This window comes from Tamandua tetradactyla, unplaced genomic scaffold, assembly GCF_023851605.1.
Source record: "Tamandua tetradactyla isolate mTamTet1 unplaced genomic scaffold, mTamTet1.pri scaffold_103_ctg1, whole genome shotgun sequence".
NCBI lineage: Eukaryota > Metazoa > Chordata > Mammalia > Pilosa > Myrmecophagidae > Tamandua > Tamandua tetradactyla.
Window position 1 is genome coordinate 424864 of NW_027518261.1, and position 17461 is coordinate 442324.

The 17461-nt window shown below is 35.7% G+C and overlaps 1 protein-coding gene across 14 annotated transcripts in view; it reads right to left on the reverse strand.

Annotated features, from left to right (window-relative positions):
• LOC143673063 (vomeronasal type-2 receptor 26-like) overlaps positions 1–17461 on the reverse strand; it is a 107498-nt gene that overhangs the window by 48072 nt on the left and 41965 nt on the right. The gene's annotated exons all lie outside the window — the stretch shown is intronic.

A 17461-nucleotide genomic window follows, 5' to 3' on the forward strand; every position in this document is an offset into this window, starting at 1 on the left:
CAATGTTTTCATTCACTATGATCAATTTCCAGAAATCTACAATCTCCAGTGAAGGTTGACCCACACAGGGGCCAGCCTTTCAAGAATATCAACTAGTTCCATCCTCCTTCCCATATTTTTGATAGCCCTTACCAACATGGAAGCATTAGAATGGGGCAAATACCCCTAAAAATTGGGAGAAAGATTAAAGGAGAATGTGGCATTATAATAGAGAAGATAGGATTTAACAAATAAGTAGGATTGCTGAATCATTTTATTGATATTTCTTTTAGTCTCCAGTGTCTTGAAGTAGCTAGAAGAAAAACATAAAATTGAGGAATTGTAACCCTGATAACAAACTCTGAAATCTGTTCTATAACTGATTGCTGCATTATGCTTTGAAATGCATTGTTTTTGTATATATGTTATTATTCACAATACAAAATAAAAACAATTGTACATACCACTACAAGCTATCTATCAGAATATATTTCACACAAATGTCATTACAAATTATTAGTTACTCTTTAAAGTTTTATATAGAAACTTATTCACTGATGTTCTCCTAATTTTCATGTCTTGATTCTCATTGATTTTTCCCAGTTTACTTTTCTCTTATATTTCCTCTATAGTGAATAGTCTTTGACTTTGGCTTATTTACTAGGCAAATAAGACCTTATTTCAATATTCATTTTCAGGGATTTTTATATTGCCTTAACTATTAAATAAAAATATAAAATTCAAGAGAGTTAAAATTCATCCTGGTTGTCTAATGGGTAGCCATGATTTTTTTACTCAATCTAATTCAAATATATATTTTTGGATAGCCTTTTCCTATGTTGCAAAATGAACTTAGTTGTGGAGAACTGGCAGTATAGTGTGCCATATTTATTATTTGTCCAGGTGGTTTAACTTCTATTATTTTCCTTTTCTTTCCTTCAAATTTTGATGGCTTGATTTACTAATTTAGCAAACAAGATACCTCCTTAAAGAGCTGTCTGGCACATTGAAGTATGGCTGGAAAATGTAAATAAAAAAATAATGCTTTTTATCTTAGAAGTAAAACAATCACACAAAAGGGAGAATAACTTGGGTAACAAGGATTACAGGGATAAGATCCAGAAATGCAAAATGCCATATTAATCTAACGAACAGTTACATACCTTTATTCATTATGGAGGGATAATAAAAATTTTTTAGAGTATCTCAGTACATAAAAATTAAGGACAACACTTCTGTATCTGGTGATGATGGAATAATAGGGTCAGATTTACTTTCCCATTTAAAAGAAATAAAACATTTTCTTACATTAGATATGAGGCATCATAGAATAATAACCACCTAAAAGGAAACAAATGAGAGGAATACTATGCACATCCAGCTTACTGCCTAGACAGAGTTTCCAGCTGGTAGTACAGGAATAGAGAAGATAAAAAGGGGCCAGCAGTCTCTCTGCATTAGAGTTCAGAGAATCCAAGGCCTCACAAGGATCAAGCTATTTCCGTGTTACTTAAGTGCATCCCAAAACAAACATCAAATTTAAAGTACAAAAAATTTCAACATCCAAGAATATAAAATTTCTGATATTTGGCATCCAATAAAAATGTAGCAGGAAAATTCATCAATAGATCCTATCCAGAAATACAAAAGCTATTTAAAAAATATACCATATGTTTAAGATGGCAAAGTAAAACAAGTACATATAAAGGAGATACAGGGAAGACATAAAAATACCTAAGTTTAATTTTATGATACACACAAAAAATACATTGGGTAACATTAAAAGCAGATTAGGCACCACTGAAGAAAATATTAGTGAGCTTGAAGCCATCAAAATAGAAAGTACCCTAATGTAATGTTAGACATTTTTGCTCCTTTTACTGGATATTCTATTCCAATTCTATCCTAGTCAAGAACCTTCATTATTTATCTAAAGTCATGAGTAATGGGCCATTGTAACACACCCTCCACCAACGGGATGTTCCACACTCCCTAGTTTATGATCTAGGGCTACTTATAACCTTTAGTGTTCTTGGTGGTGAGCAAAGCAATTGTTAGTCACATTTTGAGATTTAAGGGTGATCATGAATGCATCTTTTCCAGACCATTTTTTCATTGCTCGAACATCCTTGCAGTTGCTTGTTTTATATGTCAAAAAGATCTTAGTTAAAGGCATCCACATTTAGTTCCAGTCTTTTAAAAATTAAGAAGGGGCTTATTTTATTTATTTGTTTGTTTGCTTGTTTGTTTATTTTGCATGGGCAGGCTACAGGAATTGATCCCAGGTCTCTGGCCTGGCAGGCAAGGACTCTGCCACTGAACCACTGTTGTATCACCCAGAAAGGGGTTTATTTTTATGGCCATTGACAGGTGCAATCTCCATTTCACTCCCCACATCCAGAAATATGTCCAAAATGGTGGTCCTTTTCTCTTTCAGTTTTCTAATGTCTATTTCCTAGACTATATTACAAGTCAAAATCAGTAAAAATTCATGCCATAACAGTACTGTTCATATATAGTTCCTCTCCATACTTAATTCTGTCCATTGAGCAGATGTATCTTTTTTAATGTCATATTTTATTTATTGCCATGTCACAATATGTACAAAGCTGGCATTGACAGTGAGAAGTTGAAAACAAAGAGTTGGGAGAGATAGAAGGTAAATTATATTGTTATACATGCAAGAAGGTTTTAAGTAACTGTTGTGAGTTTTGTTCATATTAAAAACACAAACCAAAATTTAAAATGCTGATGTGAAACAGCATTAAAATACTATTTATACATAGAACAGTATGACTTCTGTCTACTATTAAAAAATGCAGAATATTCATTAAAAAATGAATGATGGGGTAAAATTCATATCCCATAAACAATTTGACAGTGGTAGTTTCATTGTTAGACAATTTTTCATAAAAGAAAATAATACAAATTTAATAAGCTACCTTTATAGAATGTTGATATTTATCCCTTTATACAGGAAAAAACTTGACATTTATAATGCAAATTAAGACATAATAATCTTACAATATTATACAATGTATTGACAATAGAACATAACACCAAACTCATTTTCTATAAAATAGGTATTTTGCATTTACTAGTGCAAATGTGGCACACTGACTATTGTACTATCAATACTAGTGCATTTATATGTTATAATTGTCCAATTTTCATAGAACTGCAATTATAATGATACTTCAAATAATTGTGTTATAACACCAAAAAGTGAGTGAGAAAGTAGGGATGAGGAATAGAGATATAAAGAATAAGACAGATACATAGGGTGCTGTTTGGACAAAATATATTGTAGTATGTCATAAAACATGTTAATTTTCAAGCCAAAATTTTTTATACATTATGTAATCCATACCAATGTCTTTACTCAAGTTTGGCAAGAATGAAGGAAAAGCTAATTAATACCATATGCCTCATGTATTGGAAATATGAATGAGATGGCAATACATTAGTTACTTCTGTTAGATGTCTCTGATGGTACACACACTACACATTGCACAAAACACTAGGGAACTATGTGTTATGATGGACAGCACAGGGGAAAATGGGAAGTACATTTTGCTTGTCAAAACCTTTATCCTTTTGTTGGCTTGTCCAGGTTAATGTGATGACCCGATATATACAGAGTAATTTGGGCAGAAATAAAGAATTATTTGCAAAGTCCACTTGGGTGCCACGTCCTCTTTTTCCTCCCCAGTTTGACAAGTTTCCCTGGAAGGAAGGGCGGTGGCAAGGCCTTCAACGCCCCAAAAGAGGATGAGGCATAAAATGGTGTAATAGAAAAATACTGGGATTAACGACACTAATTGTGTGTTTCTTGTTGCTGGTTGTGCTCCAAGCATTATATCAAAACGAATCAGAAAGCAAAAATTTTGTATTAAGAACTGGAAAAAATGATACAAATTGTACAAATTGCAAAACTTTGTTAATGACTGTTTGGGAAAAATTAGGTTGGGATACCCCCATTAAGCAAGTCATGCTGCAGATGCAGCAGGCAGAAGTGCTTTTAAAACAAGTCACAGAAAAGTACCCCATAGAGAGTAAACAATTACAATTAAAAAACCCTGCATTGAGCCATCCTAGAAATTTACTTCCCCCCGTGCAAGGACCACCTAATATGAAATATAAAATTGGAGACAGATAGTGGGAACCCCCTAAAGGAGCTAATGTTAATGGGAAAAGATTCCCTGACCCTCCATTACCATACACAGGAGTTTACAATGAAGATGGCCATAGAATTGTAAATGTCAACGGTAGACACGTTAGATTTAACTCTTTATCATTTATAGAAAAACTTAGAAGAGCAAGCCCCCCTTGGTGTCTTTTGGGGCCTAAAACGAAACGAGATCTTTTACAACAGTTAGTGAAATCACAGTTAAAATGGAGTTTAACATGCTGCCCCTGGTTCAGGGAACCTGTCCAAAAACTTCAAAAGGAAATAAAAGAATTAGAAAAACTGATACCTATCACCACCCAATCTCCCCCACCACGGAGCCGGTCCATTGTTATGAAACAATAAAAAATCTAAGTAGACAGTGTAACCTTTTAATCAAAACAAGCTAACCTTTAACCAGATTAAAATAGGTCTTAACATATAGCCTCACCTGTAGAATAATAGGAACAAAAAATCTAAACTCAGAAAACTGCAAACACAATGTCTGCGGTTTAAGCCAATATCTTGCTGCTATTGAAATCTTGTGTAAATGTTCCTAAGAAAATCAGAACGTGTACTTTCGCTTTGCTTCGCTGAACCTGTAACTTTACCTAAAATGTAAGCCATGACACAACCATGATCCTGTGATACCTGTTTTTTTGCCAAGAATAAGGGTATAAAATCAGTTAAGCAAAAATAAATCTAAGCAACTCTTCTCAGAGCACTCTAAGCTGTCTCTTGGTGTTCTTCTCGCGCCGACGACCCTCCACACTTTCAAGCCCGTTCCCTCTGCTGCGGCTGGACCGCGGCACTTGGGGGAATGGGGAGAAAGAAGGAAATACTCAACTTCCCCCTTTAAAAAATTTCTGATATTCTCACAAACAATGGGGACAACCAAATCAATAGGCCAGGTCCCTTGATCTTGGTGTTTGCTCCTATGAAACTCATTCCTGCAAGGGATAGGCTAAGCCTACTTCTAATTATACCTAAAAGTCACCCTCAGATGTGGCCTCTCTAATGAGGTTATCCTAGAGGTAGTGCTTATGCTTTATAAACACATCCTTTTTTAGTTTATGGTGTATTGAAGTGGCTGGAGGGAAGAAATTGAAACTGTTGAACTGTGTTCCAGTAGCCTTGATTCTTGAAGATGATTATATAAATATTAAATATTTACAATATGACTTGTGATTATGAAAACCTTCTGTCTGATTCTCCTTTTATCTAGTGTATGGAAAGATGAGTAAAACACAAGGCATAAAAAAATGAACAGATAATAGGGGGTAGAGGGTAAAATAAACTGGGTAGATGAAAATAGTAGTCAGTGAGGGGTGAAGTGTATGGTATGTGTGCTGGTTTGAAAGGATGTATGGACCCTAGAAAAGCCATGTTTCAATCTAAATCCTATTTTGTAAAGGCAGAATAATCACTATTCAATACTGTATGTTTGAAACTAATCAGATCATCTCCCTGGAGATGTGATTTAATCAAGAGTGGTTGTCAAGCTGGAATAGGTGACAACATGTCTCCACACATTTGGGTGGGTCTTGATAAGTTTCTGGAGTCCTATAAAAGGAAATATTTTGGAGAATGAAGGAGATTTGGAGAGCGCAGAGAATGTTGCAGCACCATGAAGCAGAGTCCATGAGCCAGTGACCTTTGGAAATGAAGAAGGAAAATGCCTCCCGGGGAGCTTCATGAAACCAGAAGCCAGGAGAGAAAGCTAGCAGATGACACTGTGTTCACCATGTGCCCTTCCAGCTGGGAGAGAAACTGTGACTGTGCTCACCATGTACTTTCTCACTTGAGAGAGAAACCCTGAACTTCATCTGCATTCTTGAGCCAAGGTGTCTTTTCCTGGATGCCTTTGATTGGACATTTCTATTGACTTATTCTAATTGGGACATTTTCTTGGCTTTAGAAATATAAATTAGCAACTTATTAAATTCCTCTTCTTAAAAACCATTTCATGGCTGGTATATTGCATTCTGGCAGCTAGCAAGCTAGAACAATATGTATGAGTTTTTACATTTTTTTAAAATTTCTTTTTCTGGAGTGATGCAAATGTTCTAAAAATGATCATGGTGATGAATATACAGCTATGTGATGATATTGTGAGCCTTTGATAATATCCATGTATTGACTGTGTGTGAAATTTTATTAATGAAAATATTGTTAAAAATCTTTATCTTGAGGCAAAAATATGATGGCATAATGTTAAGAAATTATGAAAATGTAAGGCCTTTTTTTTATTAAAACATTACTGAAGTGCAATTTTATATGCTGTGCCACAGATGCTTTTTATTTGGGGGCAGGGGTCTGTGGGTACACAAACTTAGCTTGAATTACTCTTATAACATTCATATGTCTCTAAAAAAAGATTGCTTGGAAAATTTTCATATGTCCCAGATGTGATGATTATTCTGGATACAAATGGAAGTGAAAAGGTTTTATTTTTTGCTGAGTCTTTAAGAGTAAACTGCATATTTCATCATTCCATAGAAGCAGTAAATAAAAGAACCTATTTACTAATCTTGCTATAATGAATTTTGATATTCCATAGAAGAAACAACCTTTTTGTCCATAGTGTGGTATATGTGCATATCAGCATTCTTTCAGTGTTTATCTTACATTCATGTGGCTTTAAATTATTTCATAAAGAGAAACACATACACACTCCTTATGAATCTGGGTCATTTAGTCCAAGTATATCATTGATGAAACTGAAGTAAGAAACTTAATGGGTTTTGTTGGAATTTTGGGGGACTTAAATACAGTGCTTCTGAATTCCAGTGTTCTTCTAACATTCAGAACTGCTTCTCTGTTTATATATTTACATGAACTTTTACAAATGTATCTTAAAACTAAGAACTTCTTAGAGAGGCCACTTCTAATCAGTGAAATCCTTTTAAATTGGCAACACTTTTAGTGAAATAATAAATTGGTTTGTATTGTTTGTCTGAGATTTTCCTCTTGGACAGGGTAAAATCATATCCCTCAATTCTTTAATTACCAGTAGTATGTCAATTTCAACAGTCAGGAATGCTTTCTAATCATCACATCCAGGCATGAGTTTTTATATTTCCACTTACAAAATATTTTCCTTTCAAGAATGACACACTTAGGTAATAGCACTGAGGCAGATGGCAATGACAGAGTAAAGTCTAAGGGTGTCCCAAATGCATATCAAATTTTTTTAAGAAGTCAGCTTTCAATTCTTTTAAGAGAAGGATGTATCTTTTTATCACTAAAAGCAAGAAAGAAACCGAATTTTTAAAAATTTGAATGCAGCACTCAGTGGTCTCTTTGGATTGCATAGATCTAATTCTTTATTTTAAAATAAAAAAGAAAGGTTTTTAAATGCCTTTTAAAGATGAGTGTATGTGGAGTTTTAATGCTGTGGACTGAGCATATTATGAAGAATTCAGCTTTATTTAGCCTGGTCTTTAAGCCTCAAGTGGCATCAACAGAGCTACTTCATTTCATGGAAAAAGGCAGACAAAATTTACTAAGGTATTGTCAATTTTGCTTTAGAAAACAACAAGTGTAAAACAAAATGAGAGATGGCATTAGTTGATCTAATATATATTTATTAACCACAGATAGTCATTTGGAGTCACACTGTAAGTATATATGCAGTGCCAAGACTAAGGTAGCATCTCAGTCTTTCTGAATAAATATTCTGAATAAATATTCAGAAAGACCAAAGGATGAGACAGAGGGATGAGAATTCTTTTCAGAATGGCGTTTTCTTGCAATAGTTTAATTCTTCCCTGCACAAAAGAAATTTACTGTTGCATTTGTTGCCCATGTGGTAAAGCCAGAGTGCTGAGTGGAAAATACATGCTTTTAGGCATAAATGTTCCTGAAAAATAATTCTCATGTGAAAAATTCATAAGGTAAACCCATCAATAGCACATTTTTATATAGAAAGTGGTTAAATCACATATAAACACACAACAAGCTTTCATAGGGTCAGCTGATTAAAATAAATGCCCACTTTTAGAATATCCATTACAGTCTCCTTTTGAATTCAAGTTCTATTTTCACCAATGCAGTGAAATATGAGAGCAATTCCTGATATTATTTCCTTTTAATTACTTCAAATTAATATCCCATTAATGACAATTTTTTATTAATTAAAAAAATTAGCTAACAAAACATTTAGAAATCATTCCATTCTACATATGCAATCAGTAATTCTTAATATCATCACATAGATGTATGATCATTTCTTAGTACATATGCATCGATTTAGAAAAAGAAATAGCAAGACAACAGAAAAAGAAATAAAATGGTAATATAGAGAAAAAATAAAAATAAAAAATACAAAAATATATGAGAAAAAAAAACTATAGCTCAGATGCAGCTTCATTCAGTGTTTTAACATAATTACATTACAATTAGGTAGTACTGTGCTGTCCTTTTTTTTTAGAAATCATACCATTCTACATACGCAATCAGTAATTCTTAACATCATCACATAGATGCATGATCATCGTTTCTTACTACATTTGCATCAGTTTAGAAGAACTAGCAATACAACCGAAAAAGATATAGAATGTTAATATAGAGAAAAAAATAAAAGTAATAATAGTAAGAACAAAACAAAACAAAACAAAAACTTATAGCTTGGATGCAGCTTCATTCAGTGTTTTAACATGATTACTTTACAATTAGGTATTATTGTGCTGTCCATTTTTAAGTTTTTGTATCTAGTCCTATTGTACAGTCTGTATCCCATCAGCTCCAATTACCCATTATCTTACCCTGTTTCTAACTCCTGCTGAACTCTGTTACCAATGACATATTCCAAGTTCATTCTCGAGTGTCGATTCACATCATTGGGACCATACAGTATTTGTCTTTTAGTTTTTGGCTAGACTCACTCAGCATAATGTTCTCTAGGTCCATCCATGTTATTACATGCTTCATAAGTTTATCCTGCCTTAAAGCTGCATAATATTCCATCGTATGTATATACCACAGTTTGTTTAGCCACTCATCTGTTGATGGACATTTTGGCTGTTTCCATCTCTTTGCAATTGTAAATAACGCTGCTATAAACACTGGTGTGCAAATGTCTGTTTGAGTTTTTGCCCTTAATTCCTTTGAGTAGATTCCCAGCAAAGGTATTGCTGGGTCGTATGACAATTCTATATTCAGCTTTTTGAGGAACCGCCAAACTGCCTTCCACAGTGGTTGCACCATTTGACATTCCCACCAACAGTGGATAAGTGTGCCTCTTTCACCACATCCTCTCCAGCACTTGTCATTTTCTGTTTTGTTGATAATGGCCATTCTGGTGGGTGTGAGATGATATCTCATTGTGGTTTTGATTTGCATTTCTCTAATGGCCAGGGACATTGAGCATCTCTTCATGTGCCTTTTGGCCATTTGTATTTCCTCCTCTGAGAGGTGTCTATTCAAGTCTTTTTCCCATTTTGTAATTGGGTTGGCTGTCTTTTTGTTGTTGAGTTGAACAATCTCATTATAAATTCTGGATACTAGACCTTTATCTGATATGTCGTTTCCAAATATTGATTCCCATTGTGTAGGCTGTCTTTCTACTTTCTTGATGAAGTTCTTTGATGCACAAAAGTGTTTAATTTTGAGGAGTTCCCATTTATTTATTTCCTTCTTCAGTGCTCTTGCTTTAGGTTTAAGGTCCATAAAACTGCCTCCAATTGTAAGATTCATAAGATATCTCCCTACATTTTCCTCTGTTTTATGGTCTTAGACCTAATGTTTAGATCTTTGATCCATTTTGAGTTAACTTTTGTGTAGGGTGTGAGATATGGGTCTTCTTTCATTCTTTTGCATATGGATATCCAGTTCTCTAGGCACCATTTATTGAAGAGACTGTTCTGTCCCAGGTGAGTTGGCTTGACTGCCTTATCAAAGATCAAATGTCCATAGATGAGAGGGTCTATATCTGAGCACTCTATTCGATTCCATTGGTCGATATATCTATCTTTATGCCAATACCATGCTGTTTTGACCACTGTGGCTTCATAATATGCCTTAAAGTCAGGCAGCGCGAGACCTCCAGCTTCGTTTTTTTTCCTCAAGATGTTTTTAGCAATTCGGGGCACCCTGCCCTTCCAGATAAATTTGCTTATTGGTTTTTCTATTTCTGAAAAATAAGTTGTTGGGATTTTGATTGGTATTGCATTGAATCTGTAAATCAATTTAGGTAGGATTGACATCTTAACTATATTTAGTCTTCCAATCCACGAACACGGTATGCCCTTCCATCTATTTAGGTCTTCTGTGATTTCTTTTAGCAGTTTTTTGTAGTTTTCTTTATATAGGTTTTTTGTCTCTTTAGTTGAATTTATTCCCAGGTATTTTATTCTTTTAGTTGCAATTGTAAATGGGATTCGTTTCTTGATTTCCCCCTCCGCTTGTTCATTGCTAGTGTATAGAAATGCTACAGATTTTTGAATGTTGATCTTGTAACCTGCTACTTTGCTGTACTCATTTATTAGCTCTAGTAGTTTTGTTGTGGATTTTTCTGGGTTTTCTACGTATAGTATCATATCATCTGCAAACAGTGATAGTTTTACTTCTTCCTTTCCAATTTTGATGCCTTGTATTTCTTTTTCTTGTCTAATTGCTCTGGCTAGAACCTCCAACACAATATTGAATAATAGTGGTGATAGTGGACATCCTTGTCTTGTTCCTGATCTTAGGGGGAAAGTTTTCAATTTTTCCCCATTGAGGATGATATTAGCTGTGGGTTTTTCATATATTCCCTCTATCATTTTAAGGAAGTTCCCTTGTATTCCTATCCTTTGAAGTGTTTTCAACAGGAAAGGATGTTGAATCTTGTCAAATGCCTTCTCTGCATCAATTGAGATGATCATGTGATTTTTCTGCTTTGATTTGTTGATATGGTGTGTTACATTAATTGATTTTCTTATGTTGAACCATCCTTGCATACCTGGGATGAATCCTACTTGGTCATGATGTATAATTCTTTTAATGTGTTGTTGGATACGATTTGCTAGAATTTTATTGAGGATTTTTGCATCTATATTCATTAGAGAGATTGGCCTGTAGTTTTCTTTTTTTGTAATATCTTTGCCTGGTTTTGGTATGAGGGTGATGTTGGCTTCATAGAATGAATTAGGTAGTTTTCCCTCTGCTTCGATTTTTTTGAAGAGTTTGAGGAGAGTTGGTACTAATTCTTTCTGGAATGTTTGATAGAATTCACATGTGAAGCCGTCTGGTCCTGGACTTTTCTTTTTAGGAAGCTTTTGAATGACTGATTCCATTTCTTTACTTGGGATTGGTTTGTTGAGGTCATCTATGTCTTCTTGAGTCAAAGTTGGTTGTTCATGTCTTTCCAGGAACCCGTCCATTTCCTCTAAACTGTTGTATTTATTAGCGTAAAGTTGTTCATTGTATCCTGTTATTACCTCCTTTATTTCTGTGAGGTCAGTAGTTATGTCTCCTCTTCCATTTCTGATCTTATTTATTTGCATCCTCTCTCTTCTTCTTCTTGTCAATCTTGCTAAGGACCCATCAATCTTATTGATTTTCTCATAGAACCAACTTCTGGCCTTATTGATTTTCTCTATTGTTTTCATGTTTTCAATTTCATTTATTTCTGCTCTAATCTTTGTTATTTCTTTCCTTTTGCTTGCTTTGGGATTAGTTTGCTGTTCTTTCTCCAGTTCTTCCAAGTGGACAGTTAATTCCTGCATTTTTGCCTTTTCTTCTTTTCTGATATAGGCATTTAGGACAATAAATTTCCCTCTTAGCACTGCCTTTGCTGCGTCCCATAAGTTTTGATATGTTGTGTTTTCATTTTCATTCGCCTCGAGGTATTTGCTAATTTCTCTAGCAATTTCTTCTTTGACCCACTCGTTGTTTAAGAGTGTGTTGTTGAGCCTCCACGTATTTGTGAATTTTCTGGCACTCTGCCTATTATTGATTTCCAACATCATTCCTTTATGGTCCGAGAAAGTGCTGTGTATGATTTCAATCTTTTTAAATTTGTTAAGACTTGCTTTGTGACCCAGCATATGGTCTATCTTTGAGAATGATCCATGAGCACTTGAGAAAAAGGTGTATCCTGCTGTTGTGGGATGTAATGTCCTATAAATGTCTGTTAAGTCTAGCTCATTTATAGTAATATTCAGATTCTCTATTTCTTTATTGATCCTCTGTCTAGATGTTCTGTCCATTGATGAGAGTGGTGAATTGAAGTCTCCAACAATTATGGTATATGAGTCTATTTCCCTTTTCAGTGTTTGTAGTGTATTCCTCACGTATTTTGGGGCATTCTGGTTCGGTGCATAAATATTTATGATTGTTATGTCTTCTTGTTTAATTGTTCCTTTTATTAGGATATAGTGTCCTTCTTTGTCTCTTTTAACTGTTTTACATTTGAAGTCTAATTTGTTGGATATTAGTATAGCCACTCCTGCTCTTTTCTGGTTGTTATTTGCATGAAATATCTTTTCCCAACCTTTCACTTTCAACCTATGTTTATCTTTGGGTCTAAGATGTGTTTCCTGTAGACAGCATATAGAAGGATCCTGTTTTTTAATCCATTCTGCCAATCTATGTCTTTTGATTGGGGAATTCAGTCCATTGACATTTAGTGTTATTACTGTTTGGATAATATTTTCCTCTAACATTTTGCCTTTTGTATTATATATATCATATCCAACTTTCCTTCTTTCTACACTCTTCTCCATACCTCTCTCTTCTGTCTTTTCGTATCTGACTCTAGTGCTCCCTTTAGTATTTCTTGCAGAGCTGGTCTCTTGGTCACAAATTCTCTCAGTGACTTTTTGTCTGATAATGTTTTAATTTCTCCCTCATTTTTGAAGGATAATTTTGCTGGATATAGGAGTCTTGGTTGGCAGTTTTTCTCTTTTAGTAATTTAAATATATCATCCCACTGTCTTCTAGCTTCCATGGTTTCTGCTGAGAAATCTACACATAGTCTTATTGGGTTTCCCTTGTATGTGATGGATTGTTTTTTCTCTGCTTTCAAGATCCTCTCTTTCTCTTTGACCTCTGACATTCTAACTAGTAAGTGTCTTGGAGAACGCCTATTTGGGTCTAATCTCTTTGGGGTGCGCTGCACTTCTTGGATCTGTAATTTTAGGTCTTTCATAAGAGTTGGGAAATTTTCAGTGATAATTTCTTCTATTAGTTTCTCCTCCTTTTCCCTTCTCTTCTCCTTCTGGGACACCCACAACACGTATATTTGTGCGCTTCATATTGTCCTTGAGTTCCCTGATACCCTGTTCAAATTTTTCCATTCTTTTCCCAATAGTTTCTGTTTCTTTTTGGAATTCAGATGTTCCATCCTCCAAATCACTAATTCTATCTTCTGTCTCTTTAAATCTATCATTGTAGGTATCCATTGTTTTTTCCATCTTTTCTACTTTATCCTTCACTTCCATAAGTTCTGTGATTTGTTTTTTCAGTTTTTCTATTTCTTCTTTATGTTCAGCCCATGTCCTCTTCATGTCCTCCCTCAATTTATCGATTTCATTTTTGAAGAGGTTTTCCATTTCTGTTCGTATACTCAGCATTAGTTGTCTCAGCTCTTGTATCTCATTTGAACTATTGGTTTTGTTCCTTTGATTGGGCCATATTCTCAATCTTCTGAACGTGGACCGTTATCTTCTGCTGCTGGCGTCTGGGCATTTAGTCAGATTTCCCTGGGTGTCGGACCCAACAAGGTTGTAAGATTTTTCTGTGAAATCTCTGGGTTCTGTTTTTCTTATCCTGCCCAGTAGGTGGCGCTTGTGGCACACGTTTGTCTCACGTGTTTGGAATGGATCCACCCCAGTCACCGATCTCCGCGGCCTGGGGATTTCCGATCCAATTCTCTCCGTTGGTTCAGGGGCCACGCGTGGTGGGGGCGTCAGCCGCCGCGGCTTGAGGGGACCCTGTGGCTGGTCGCCGGCCGCAGCGGGTCCGGGGAATTCGCCACCGGACCAGGAAGTCGCCCACAGGGGAGGGGCGTCAGTCACCGGCCGCCGCGGCCTGGGGAATTCCCCACCGGACCAGGAAGCCGCCCGCGGGGGGGGCCACCGCAGCTTGGATAGCCCTCTGATCCGAGACTCGTAGCTGCGGACTCGAAGCCGCCCGCAAAAAAGGGGCACCGGCCGCCTCGGCTTGGGAAACTTGCCTCTCCAAGACTCTCAGCCGGCCCGGGAAGGAGGGAGGGAGTAGCTCCGGCCGTCGCAGATGCCACTGCTCGGGAAATCGCGCGCCGCTTGGGGATCTCACCGCAGCCGAGTCTCGCAGTCAGTCTAGCCAGTCCAGACTGGGGTACGCTGTGTGTCCATTCCCTGCCGTACCCCCGGGAGCTGTTCTGCACTGTTTCAGTTCACCTAGTAGTTGCTTTAGAGGAGGAGGAACTAAGACGCACATACCTTACTAAGCCGCCATCTTGGCCCCCCCACCCATTAATGACAATTTTAAGCACCTTGAATTATACTCAGAACAGAAAATTTATTTTCCTATTTAGAAAGGGTAGTCTTTTCAACAAACGGTGCTTGAGCAATTGAGCTTTGTGATAGTTAAGTTCATGTGTCAACTTGGTCAGGTTTTAGTGTCTAATGGTTTGGTCAAGCAAGCAGTGGCCTGATTGTTACTGTGAGGACATTTCCTGGACTTAAATCATCAGAAAATGACTGATTACATTTATGACTGATTCTATCTATGATCAACTGAGGAGACTGCCTTCAACAACCAGAGAAATCTCATCCAATCAATTGAAGGCTTTAAAAGGGGACATGATGATTTCAGCAATCAGAAGAGAGAATTTTCCTCTCTATTTCAGCCAGCCAGCTTTTCCTGGGGAATTCATTGAACTTTCACTGGTGTCCCCAGCTTGTGATCTGCCCTATGGAATTTGGAGTTGACCATTCTCAGAGTAGCATAAGATAATTCTTATAAAAATCTCACAATATTTACAGATATTGCCTTTCAACTCTGACTAACATAAACATCCATTAGCAAAAAAAAAACCCAAAAAAGAACCACAACCTAAATTTCACACTGTATGCAATAATGAACACTAAATGAATTATAAACTTAAATGTAAAATGTAAAAATATAAAACTTTTAGGAAAAAATATGGGAACATGGCATCAAGATTTAATGTTAGGCAAAGAGTAATTATATTTGATTTCAAAAGTATGATCCATAAAAGGAAAAGTTGATCCTTTTAAAACTTTTGCTCTTTGAAAGACCCCTTTGAGAGGATGAAAAGACAAGAAAGAGATTAGGAGACAATATTTGCCATGCACATATCTGAAAAAACCTAGTATATAAAATGTAAAAAAAAAAAAAAAAGAACTCTCAAACTAGAATTAAAACAACCAGAACCTAAAATGTAACTTAGGAAATGGACAAAAGACATAAACAGACATTTCACCAAAGATACACAGATAGCAAACAAGCACATGAACTGTTCAACATTTTAACCATCACTAAAATGCAAATTAACACCACAATGAAATATTGCTACACATTCATCAAAATGGTTAAAATGAAAAAACACAGTGACAATATCAAATGCTGGAGAGTTTGGAGAAAAGGAATCACTTATACATTGCTGGCGGGAATGTGAAATGACATGGTCACTCTGAAGCACAGTTCGGCAGTTTCTTACAAAATAAAGTATTCAACTACCATATGACCCAGCAATGGTACGCTTGGGCTTTTTTTCCCCAGAGAAATGAAAATTTATGGTCATATAAAAATCTGTTCACAAATTCTCATAGCAGTGTCATTCGTAACAGCAAGAAACGAGAAACAATCCAGATGTTCCTCAATGGGCAAATGGTTAAATGAACAGTGATCTCACTGCATTATTTCTAACAACTTCATATGAATCTACAAATACCTCAAAATAAAAAGTTTAACTAAAAAAACATACTTACTTATTTAATAGAAGGGAACCTTAAAAGGGGGGAAAAAAAGGACTGGTGGCATTTTATCCTGAGCAGAATAATCTACAGGGCACATTATACATTTTAACTATTCAATATCAAATTTTACTTTGATTACTTAACATATTAAAATGTAATTTTAAAATGTTTAGCATTCAAATATAAACAATGATAGGAGATAGCAAATTAAATAATCTTCGTGTCAGAGCAATTAACTGAGGAGTCTCCAATGATGGATTTTCATTGGGAAAATGATGTTATTAAAAAAATAAGAAATCTAGCAAATTTCAATGCGTATGATGTTCTCAATATACCAGGGTCAGATAATTTAGAAAACTTTTCATAATAACTGAACAATTATTCACATCCTTTGGGAAGTAGCTTAGGGCAATAGGAAAAGTATAGCTTTGAAAGCAGACCTGGAAGTGAATGCAGCTCTACACTTATTTAGCCGTGCTCTCTTCAAACAAATTTAAAGCTAGATCTGCCAAATTTCAAATTTATTTTACTTTATTAATCACTAATCTATACTGGGTAAACATTACTGTATAGGTGTATCTTGTAAACTCAAACCATCCAAGAGGTTAAATTATGATATATTCTGAACATATCAGAATATTTGTATTCCCTTCATTTATAGCTGTACTAGTAACACATAAGGGGAAGAGGTAATTCCAACCTAACTCTGCACTTCAGATTTTTTTTTTTAATTATTGGAGTAACTGAGAAAAAAATGATAATGGGAGGAGGAAAAAGTTTGTAGTTCAGGTGAAAAAAGGGCATCATTTTCCATTCCTTTTTCAAGTTTTCCCAACTATGCTTGGATAAAGTGAAATTATTCCAGAGTAGAAAAACTAACATTCATGGTTCTAGGGCTGACCCCTGCTCCCCAGTTCCTAAGGAAGGAGATTCCAATGGTTTAATTGGGCCATGCTTACAATTTACAACTGCTTTAAGACAGGAACTCAGGCTCTACCTTCTTATCTTGGATTCTTCTTTCTGTTCTGTGGTCTGGTTGGGTAACTGAACTAGGTTTCATTTGTACCTTGGCTTAGTCCCCTACCATCTGGTCCTAACATTTATATTACAGAGGAAGTAGAATGAGAAGACTTTATTTAATCTTTGAATAAGCCAAGCACTCCAATTTAGACTTGTGCCAGAAATCTGCAGTTTGATAGCCAACTTTTATACAGCTATTAATAAAATTTTGCTTTGATTCCCATTCTGCTATTGCTCCATCTGCATACAGCTCAGCTCTCCTGGGAACCCCTGGGGGATGGAAGCGGTAGGTGGACTGATGATCAGAGCAAGGAAAATTCATCAGTATCTAGTTTAATACAGTATTACTACTGTAGAAATTACTTCAGTTTCACCCTAAGGTATG